General features: G+C 41.1%; 1 long non-coding RNA gene across 2 annotated transcripts in view; it reads right to left on the bottom strand.

The window, feature by feature from the left end:
* Window positions 1-778: 778 nt before the first annotated feature.
* Window positions 779-9,885, bottom strand: part of LOC104853701 — a 94,709-nt gene continuing 85,602 nt past the window's right edge. For both annotated transcript variants that reach the window (XR_777866.2, XR_004517378.1), the window contains one exon: window positions 779-834. This is a non-coding gene — a long non-coding RNA (uncharacterized LOC104853701). The remainder of the gene's footprint in view (window positions 835-9,885) is intronic.

The following is a 9,885-nucleotide window of genomic DNA, read 5'->3' as shown; positions in this document are numbered from 1 at the left end:
CACCATCAGAAATTATTTCCCCCAGTGCTGACGATAAATAGCCTGGGCTACAAGGCAATCCCACCCTTTCCCATAGATATTGTTAACTAAAACCACCCAGAAGTGTTGCTTCAATACCACTATGGCACATTGAGAATTGGAATGGCTTTTTAAGGTTGGTACCCTCTTCACTCAGCATTGTCATAGACACAAAAGAGATTCACCACTCATACTTTGCCTTTTGCAGGAGTGGTATTCAAAATATTTAGCAAAAGCATGGCATGGGCTCTAAAATTAGACTGGATGGCAGGTACAAATACTTAGTATCCCATGATTGTCTAATTGCTCTTGGTCACAAAGAAGACAGTCTTCAATAATCTATAGGTTCCTAAGGATCAAACTTCATTATTATTTCCCTCATACCAGTTAAAATAATCCTAGATCTGAGGTTTATTACCTGGTCATCCTTGGACAAGTTACTGAATCATTCTGCAAAATGTGCTGCTTCTCGTACAGAATTTGAATAACAGTAACTTAACAGAGTTATTATAGGCTTCATTGAGATGATATGTGTAAACTAACATTAGTAGGGTTAAGATAAAAGGATACAAAATATAGGCCTTAAAATGTATAATGCCTCAAACACAAAACATTTCTTATTCATATGATGAGGAAAATGAAACTAGATAAACTCTTGCTTCATATGGTGATTTGTACACTATATTAGTCCATTTTCTGTTGCTATAGGAAAATACTTGAACCTGGGTACTTGAGCTTACAGTTTTAGAGGCTCACAGACCAAGATCAGGAGGCACCATCTGTTCAGGCTGTGATGAGGGCTTCCTTGGCTAGATCCTAATATGGCAGAAAAATGAAAAGAGAACCAACTACATGTAGATGGGGCCAGGCATGTCAGATGGCCTCACTTTATAACAACCCACTTTCTAAAGAAAGTGGTGATAATGCTGGTGAGACCAGCATTATGCTCCCAGTGACTTAAAATACCTCCCAGTAGACCTCACCTCATAATAGTTCTACCACCTCAACACTAGGTGAAGTGAACACCTCGTCTCCCGCATAAGAACCTTTGGGGAACACACTCAGACCATATCCAAACCACAGCAATTACCCAGACTCACTCTGTATTATGGCTCTAACGCCATGTCATCACCTGCATCCAGCCCACAAAGGGAGAGAGTGGGGAGAGAAATCAGAGGATGTACATGCATTCATTTAAAAGCCTTACCTGGTGGTGGCACACATCACATCCCCTCACGTTGCTAATGGAGAGGATTTGGTCAAGCCTACTGCAAGAGAATCTAGGAAATGTCATGTAGCCGTGCACCCGGTGATGAGTGTTACTCTAGGGGAAGTAGGAACTGGATTCTGATAGATTGCTTGAATTCTCTGCCTTAGTACTGGTATAGTGGTTATTTCTTGTGATGAGTAGCTAGTACGTATTTTCTGGTTACTTGAATGATTGAGCAGAGTCAAGGAAGAAGAAAGAAAGAAAATTAATGATGCATGGTAGAAATAAGAATAGAGATGAGTGTTGAAAGAGAATTGTGTGAAAAAGTGGTACACATCATGAAACGTATAGAGGGAGAAACTTACACCTGATACAGGAAGAGATACTACAACTGGACTCTGATAAAGATCTTACACCAGGGTCCCTAAGCATACGCACAAATTAAGTTTATGACAACCACAGCATCCAGACCATTGGAGAGTCTCGTTGTGATCATCACACTCAGAGTTGCCAAAAAAAAAAAAATCCTCTTGCCTTAAACTTCAGGTTGTTTTAAGTATTTAATCTGAACTAATTTGAATTCTCTGCTTCGAGTGGGTTAAGGGCCTGAAGAAAAAGCCTGCCACTCTGCATCTGAGGAGTGTGCTAAATTCTCATTGATGGTAATTAGCATCCAGCTTCTTTACTCTGCCCATACAGTATTTTCAAATCAATTGCTCAGCATTAGTGCTTCTGCAGGGATTGATTTAATAGTCTAATATGAAGTCTCAGCCCTTCTGTACAGGTTAATTACATGTGGTCTTATACATTCTAATTTAAAATACTGCCTTTGCAATTATCATCAGCACTAAAACAGAGCACTAGTAATGAAGCTGGGCTTGAATTTTTTTTCAGAAGTAATGAATTGAAAAACCAAAATGAGTTTAATTTCTTTGGCACTTACCATTTCAATCTCTCTTCTCCTCTGTAGAAAATATAAATCAGGGTCTCTTCCTTGTTTCAGACTTAGGAAAACAGGCAAGATTGCCTTAAAGAAAGCAAAAGCCTTTGATTGTGAAACAATCAAGAATTGACTGTATAGATTTTGACCAGCCAGAGGGTTACTTTCTCCTGCCTGCATTTCCTGGTTATGGATGAATTTAAGTGTGAATTTATGTAGCTGACCAACACTAGTACTGTGTTTAGTCTGTGGCAGGTATTGCTCTACATAGAGCTTTATAGATACAAATAATACCATACTGGTACTATATCAATAACCCAGATATAGCAAAAAATGACTCCAAAATTCCCCACTTAAAACAACAAACATTTAGATGGGCATGATGGCACAAGCCTGTAATCCCAGCACTCGGGAGGCTGAGGCAGCAGGATCACGATGAGTTCAAGACCAGCCTGGGCTACATAGTGAGTTCCAGGTCAGTCTCACCTACATAGTGAGACCCTGTCTCAAAACAAAACAACAAAAAACAACAACAGCAACAACAACAAACATTTATTATCTCATAGTTTCCATGGGTCGGGAATTTGGGAGAGGCTTAGGTGATGTTTCTGGCTTAGGGTTTCTCACCAGGATGTAGCCAGACTATTGTCCATGGCCATATACTTCTGGACTAGACAGGCCTCAGCCTCTTTAAAGATACCCGAATGTCCTCACCACATGGCATCTGGCTTGCCACAGACCAAGTGATCTGAGAGACGAGAGAAGAGGAAGGAAGGAGGGAGGGAGGAAAGGAGGGAGGAAGAGAATGACTTAAAGACAGAAAACCAAACCAAAACTGCAATATCTTCTGTGATCTAACCGGAAGTGATGCATCACCCCTTGTTCTGTACTCTATAGATCCTGCAGAAAACCCTGGTAAAATAAAGAAAATAATTGCCCGTGGAGGTGAATTGCAGGAGATGGGTATTCTTGCTCACTGGCCTGGCTACCACAAGTAGGTATTATCATTATTCCTGATCCATAGGTAGATGAAGCAATTAATACAAAGATAGGTGAAGTAACTTCCTCATGGTCACTATTAATAAATGATAGAGCCAAGGCTTGACTCTGACTGGTCCGACTCCAGGATCCACCGCTTATACACAAAAAGGTGTCCACTCATTGAATGTAACACATGGTTCAAAAGCAGCTGATAGACCAGCCAAGTGTATGGAAAATCTTTCCTGAGGATAAAAGCTCTAAACAACTCTTTTTTTTTTAATAAAAAACTCCTTAATGTCTCCTGGCCTCTGTTGTGTGAGATAAAAGACTCCCTTTCCCATGAATGACTTACTTTCTTAGAAAATCAATATAACAGCCCCTATTATCGCTACGTCCTTTTCAAATATTGTACCTCACACTGCACTACTGACCCATTTCTTCCTGCTTCAACTCCTGAGGAGACAAGACCCCTCTACTCACTGTGCAACAACACTGCTTGTATGGAAATCCCATTCTTAACCACCCTCAACCTTTACACCCCAGGGCCACACAGCCTTGTCCTTCCGTGAGTTCCTGTTATAGCTCTAGCTTCAGATACACATCAAACAGCACATAACTGATGTTGTGGATCAGACTGGACCGCAGACCTGAGTCAGAGAAGACTTGAGTCTTCCTAGAGTCTTCCGTTGGACTATGAAATGGATTTTGCCAGCCAGGACTCTAGGCACTTAGAATATATTACTCCATTTAATTTTCCTTATCCTATGGAGATAATAATGATAACAATATCATAATCCATAGCCAGGAGAAAGTGAAAGCTTACCGTGTGCCAGACTTTATGTCTCTCAAATGTTTCACATACATTAATTCTACTTATCATCACACAAACCTGAGAGGTAAATTTGATTTTTGTTCCCGTGTGTCAAATAAAGATTCTGAAGCTCAGAAAGGTTAAATGACTGGTCTGAAGTCACATGGAGCCAGGACTCAAACCTGGATGTCTTTCTGCAAAAGCCATCTTTCCACCTCAACCAAGAAGTACAGAGGGACCACCCTCCATTTTTATGAAGAGAGCTTGGTGCTACTCCTACTGCCATGGGGCCTCTCATTTCATACCCAAGTGACCAGACAGAAGATTTTTCTAAACAAAAACAATTCCCTCCCTGGAAGAGGTTCTGGAGCCAGGTGTTGATGTGCCCTTTTTAAACTTTCTCCCCTAGCAAATAAAACAATATGTCAGGAGTTAGTAAACCTTCTCGGAGCGCTAGCTAGTAAATATTTTCAGCTTTATTTCTGGGCCACCTGGCCTCTATTACAACTATTCAACCCTGCTATTGTTATAAAAGCAGCCATGAACAATATGTCAACTAATGAGCATGGCTGTGTTCCAATAAAACTTTATTTATGGACACAGAAATTTGAATTTTATATAATTTTCTCATGTCACAAAATACTATTCTTCTTTTGATTTGTTTTTCAATCACTTAAAAATTCAAAATCCGTTCTTATGCCATGACCATACAAAAACAGATGGCCATAGTTTGCTGATTCCTGCAATATACAACAAAAGATGTCAGAAATTCTCCCAGTGAGTTGAGTGATGGAGTTTATCAAATCCATAAAAAGCCAATTCCTGAGCAACATATTGTCTGGTGGAGTTCTTTTGAACACAAGTATGCAAAGTTTAAATCAAGAGGATGAAGTAATTTTTCACTTTTCCTATGTTCCTGAAAGACTGGCTGAGGAGTAGGATATACACTCACCAAATTATGCTTAATGGAAATCCAGAGATCTGAATTTCTACCTTCTGTCTCCTGTATTGTTATAACAGGAGTGCACCCTGTTCACCTCTGTATCCCACACCCTTCTTCATGGGCATTTCCCACAAATTATAGATTTCCATAAGTGTGAAGATAGGCGGTTGGGGGACAGAGGGACAGAGGGAGGGAGGAAGAAAGGAATGGAAAAACACAGGGGAGGGAAGAGGAATGGAAGGAGAAAAGAAAGGAAGTAAGAAGAAAAAGATATTACATTTTTGTTGGTTTTTTTGGGGGGTGCTGGGGATCCATCTTGGGTCCTTGCACTTGCAAGGCAGGCAGCAGAACCACTAAACTAAATCCCTGGCCAAGAAAAAAAGAAAGGAAATAAAGTAAGGAAAAGGTATAATTTAGACTATTTCCTCTCCGTTGTTTCCCTAATGTATTTCAATAATTTATTTAATAGAGAGCTGCTGTCTAATAAGCTATAATCAATGATTCACTCCTTATCATGTTTGAGTAATGTGTTACTTCCCAGAGGTACCATCTTTGCTTCCTGTTCAACTACCTTTTATAATAATAAGGAAAATTATTTATATCTATCAATATGTCTAGGGAGACATGTTTTAGAATTTTAAGACTATCAAGATTGTGTTCCATTTTTTTCAATGCCTTAAGCTGCCTCTGAAACAGAGGTTAAAATAATCAGACTCCTGCGATACACAGTACAAGTTCCTGAGACAATGAGACCAAAGCCACCAGGCACCAGGGTTTCCGAGGGTAGAAACTGTCTTACTCACTTTGGTACCTTGGGGACCTGGCACTAGAAAGCATTCAATAAATGTTGGTGGAATGAATGAAAATTTAATGAAGGAAGTGTGTTTCACCTGAAGAGAATTAAAACCTATTTTCTAACAAAGCGACAGCACTTGAACAAAGGGGGGGTGTTTCTGGAAGATAAGAGACACCTGGGAGAATTGTGCAGCAAAAACAAAGGCGAATGTTGCCAAATGTCAGGGACAGCAAAACCGAGGGTTCTTCCTGCAGGTACAACACACACTTCCCCTTCAGGTGGCTTGACAATAATCCAGCTAAACTCACAAAATTTCCAAATGAGAAAATAAAACCTTGAATTGCACAAGGCTTAAATTGAGCTGAGTCAGAATCAACATTTTTCAGAATGAGGAGAAAAATACAAATCAAAAGACCACTGTCATATCAAAGTTGGAGCTACAGTTGAAGTCATGATTTGATTTAGCACAGGAAATTAACCCAGACCACTAACATTACACAAATAATAAGCACTCTTTCTGAGTATTTGTCTAAGTTGTTCCTTTAGCCAACATACAACTCACTTCAGCCAAAATGATCTGATGCTTTCCTGACCTCCTAAACTTGCCTGGAGCTCAATCATCACCAAATAAACACGGGTCAGAAATGGAAGTCATTAGGTTCTCATCAGTGCAGTTTCCCAACCAGGACATCTGCAGGGCAAGGAAGGAGACTTTTAAATTAAGGAGAGTACATTTGCCTGTGCCTTTGTTCATCAGAGCACACTGTGAATCCTCACCAGGCCAAGTCAGTCAAACCACCTTGGCAGGCGGGCAGCATCACCCATGAGGCCATGGGGATCTACCACGCAGCACTGGCCCTCCCATCTCCTCTGGGGCTTGGCTTTGGGAGATGGGGCTTTAAAAATAACAAGTTTTTTAAAATGTTTTCCTTTATAAAGATAAAAATATATGCCAGTTTCTAGCTGTATGATCTGAAACAAATTGTTTCATTTTCTCATGTTGTCTATTCTGCAGAATCGTTATGAGGGCACACTGAGTCTGGCCGTCTGGTCTCCAGATGCCTTTCCTCTTCTTCCTGGGCACACACTCAAGCTATCCTTCTGTGTGAGTCATCTTCCCATTATTGTAACAGAGCACCTGATAGAATCACCTTATAAAAAAGAAAGATTTATTTGGGCTCACAGTTTTTGGGGCTTCAGTCCATGATTGGCTGACTTGCTTTGGGGTTTATGGAGAGGCAGTATATCATGGTGAGGGGCATGTGATAGAGCAAAGCTGCTCATGTCATGGCCAGGATGGGAAAATAGGAAAAGGAAGAGGCTGGGGTCCCACTACCCCCCTTAAGTGTGCGCTCCCCTCAAACGAAAGACCTCCAACTAGGCCCCACCTCTTAAAGTTTCTACCACATCTCTCAAAGAATAAACCTTCATCACATGGGCCCTAAGGGACACTTAAGATCCAGAATGCCCTGACTTCCCAGCATCTTTGGCTTTCATTGCCCATATGACTGAGGTCCAGCCAATGGAATATGGGTGGAGGTGGCATACACCACCTTCAGAGTTGGCCCATTCACTTGTGATCCTGTGTGCTCTTCCACCTCCATCACATTCTTGTAACCAGCATGATCATCTTGGAAATCATGGGCTGAAGATGGGAAAGGCCCGGGAAGACTTCCGAGATGACTTCCCAGATGAGGACCACCAACCAGTTGTGAACACTATTTCAGATGTTTCGTTAGTTTGCTAGGATGGCTGTCACATAGTACCACACAGTGAATGGCTTAACAGAAATGTATTACCTCACAGTCCTGGAAGTTGGGTATCCAAGACCAGGGTTGTCAGGGTTGGTTCCTTGTGAGGGCTCTGAAGAAGTATCGGTTCCATGCCTCACCCCTAGCCTCATCTAGTTTTCTGGAAATCTTTAGCATTCTTTGGCTTATAGAATTATCAACCAGTTTTTTACCATTATCATCACCTGGGATTCTCCCTGTGTGTTTGTGTCTGTGTCCAAATTTGCCCATTTTATAAGAACAGCAGTCACACTGAATTTGAGACTACCTCCTTTTGACTACTTTCTTCTGCAGCAACACCATTTTGTAGAATGGTCACATTCTGAATTAGAGGGGTTAGGACTTCAACATGCAAATTTTGGGAAGACTCAACCCATAGCAGATGATGACATGTGTTAAGTCCTTGATTTATCTAATATAGGAGCCAACATTTTATTAACTAAGACAAATAAAGTATTAAGTATAGAATATACACCACAGTGCTATACAAATAATTTATGCTCAGACAGATGGTGTGGCTACTGTTATGTCACCCTTTCTAACATAGATTTACTGTGGAATCTCACCTCCATAGACCTCCTCCAAAAACTAGTGTTTAATTCTAGCCTCACAATTTTGTATTCATTGACCTCAGCTCTAAAAAAAGCTTCCAAAATTACATAATTCTCTGAGTCCATAGAACCTGGATCTACCCAACACCTTGATCTATGTCTTCCTAACTTCCTCCCTAAACACTCATCTCCTAATAGTCACCCTCCCTCTAATCTGTCCTACAAATCACTGCTAAAATAATTTCTCCAAATTCACATCCTCTAACTCTCAAAACCTTCAAGGGCTCCTTACTCTTCTGTTTATAAATTCCAAAAGCACTTAGTGAGCACATACTATATGCCAGGCCCTATGATAGGAGTTGGGAATATAATGGTGTCTTAGTTACTTTCCTCATCAGTGAGACACAATACCTGACATCCACAACTTAAAGGAGGAGAGGTTTATTTTGGCTCACATTCCATTCATGGTCAGCGGGCTCCAAGGAAGAAACAGCACAGCAGAAGGACATGGTGCAAGCAAAACAGCTCACATCACGGCAGCCAGGAAGCAGAGAGGCTCAAGGGAGGAGCCAGGAAGGGAGATACACCCCTCCAGGTCATGCCCACAGTGACCTCTGCTGATTACCTCCCCTCCTAACAGCAAGTCAGCTGTAACACCACCATAATCCACTCACCTTCCAGAGTCCTACCTCTGATTCATGAGGCCATTAGGGGACAACTAGATATAAACCATGACGAACAGTATACAAACAAATCTTTGGCTCTTAAGAAGCTTACAAATCCAGTAGAAGGATGAGTCAAAAATGCTGCTCCAAAATGCTGTATGAAAAACAACCCCACAGTCTCAGGGGTTACAATAGCATTTAGTTTTCTTCCTTTTAGGTCTGTGGGTTGGCTGAGATGACTGTGCTCTGTGTTACAAGTCAAGTTTGGGTTTATTTTGTACATCATGGCTCTCTTTCAGGGGTCAGCAGCCGTCCAGAGCATGCTTTCCTTACAGCACGTGGCAGAAGCCCCAAGAGAACGAGTGCAAATTAGCATTGCCTTATACTCAGGGCTGGGCCCAGAGCCAGCACTCAGGTACTTCCTCTCACATGCCTGGGGCCAAAGCAAATCACATAATGTATTAGTTTACAATGGCCGCTACACAAATTACAATAGACTCGGAGGCCTTTAAAAAAAAATGTTCATTTCCTCAGAGTTCTGGAAGCTACAAGTCCAGAACCAAGGTTGGCAGGTTCAGTTTCTAAAACCTCTCTTACCTAGAGTTGTGTTCTCCTGTGTCTTCACAGGGTCTTTTCTCTATATTCATGTATAGATCCTTTTCTTGTAAGAACACTAGTCCTGTTGGATCAAAACTTGCCTAATGACCTCTTCTTAATTTAATTACCTCTTTAAAGACTCCATCTCTACTGTGCTGAGGTGCTAGGGTGGAGATGCCACATACAAATTTAAGAGAATACAATTCAGCCCATAAGACATGGCAAAGCTCAACATCAATATGGCAAGAAAATATACCACATCTGCCCAGCAAGGATAGGAAAACAAGTGAGAACTGTGAGCAAAGTAATGTCATCTGTTATCAGGAAACAGTGGTGGTCCAATGCAGTAAGTACCAAGGTAGAGGGCCAGGGATTTAGCTCAGTGGTTCCACTGCCTGCCTTGCAAGCTCAAGGACCCGAGTTCGATACCTGATACCAAAAGAAAAAAGAAAGTACCAAAGTAAAGCCATAAGAGAATTGAACTCAAAAATGCCTGGCATTCAAGCGTCTCTAAAATCTGACCTATCACATGGCACTATATAAATATGCCCATTTTATATGTCCTTTTTTTTTTTTTTTTTTT

The sequence above is a fragment of the Fukomys damarensis genome, unplaced genomic scaffold (genome assembly GCF_012274545.1).
Source record: "Fukomys damarensis isolate Sample0158 unplaced genomic scaffold, DMR_v1.0_HiC HiC_scaffold_16, whole genome shotgun sequence".
Taxonomy (NCBI): Eukaryota; Metazoa; Chordata; class Mammalia; order Rodentia; family Bathyergidae; genus Fukomys; species Fukomys damarensis.
The sequence above is the reverse complement of the archived record's forward strand: the minus strand, read 5'-3'. Positions and strand labels throughout refer to the sequence as shown.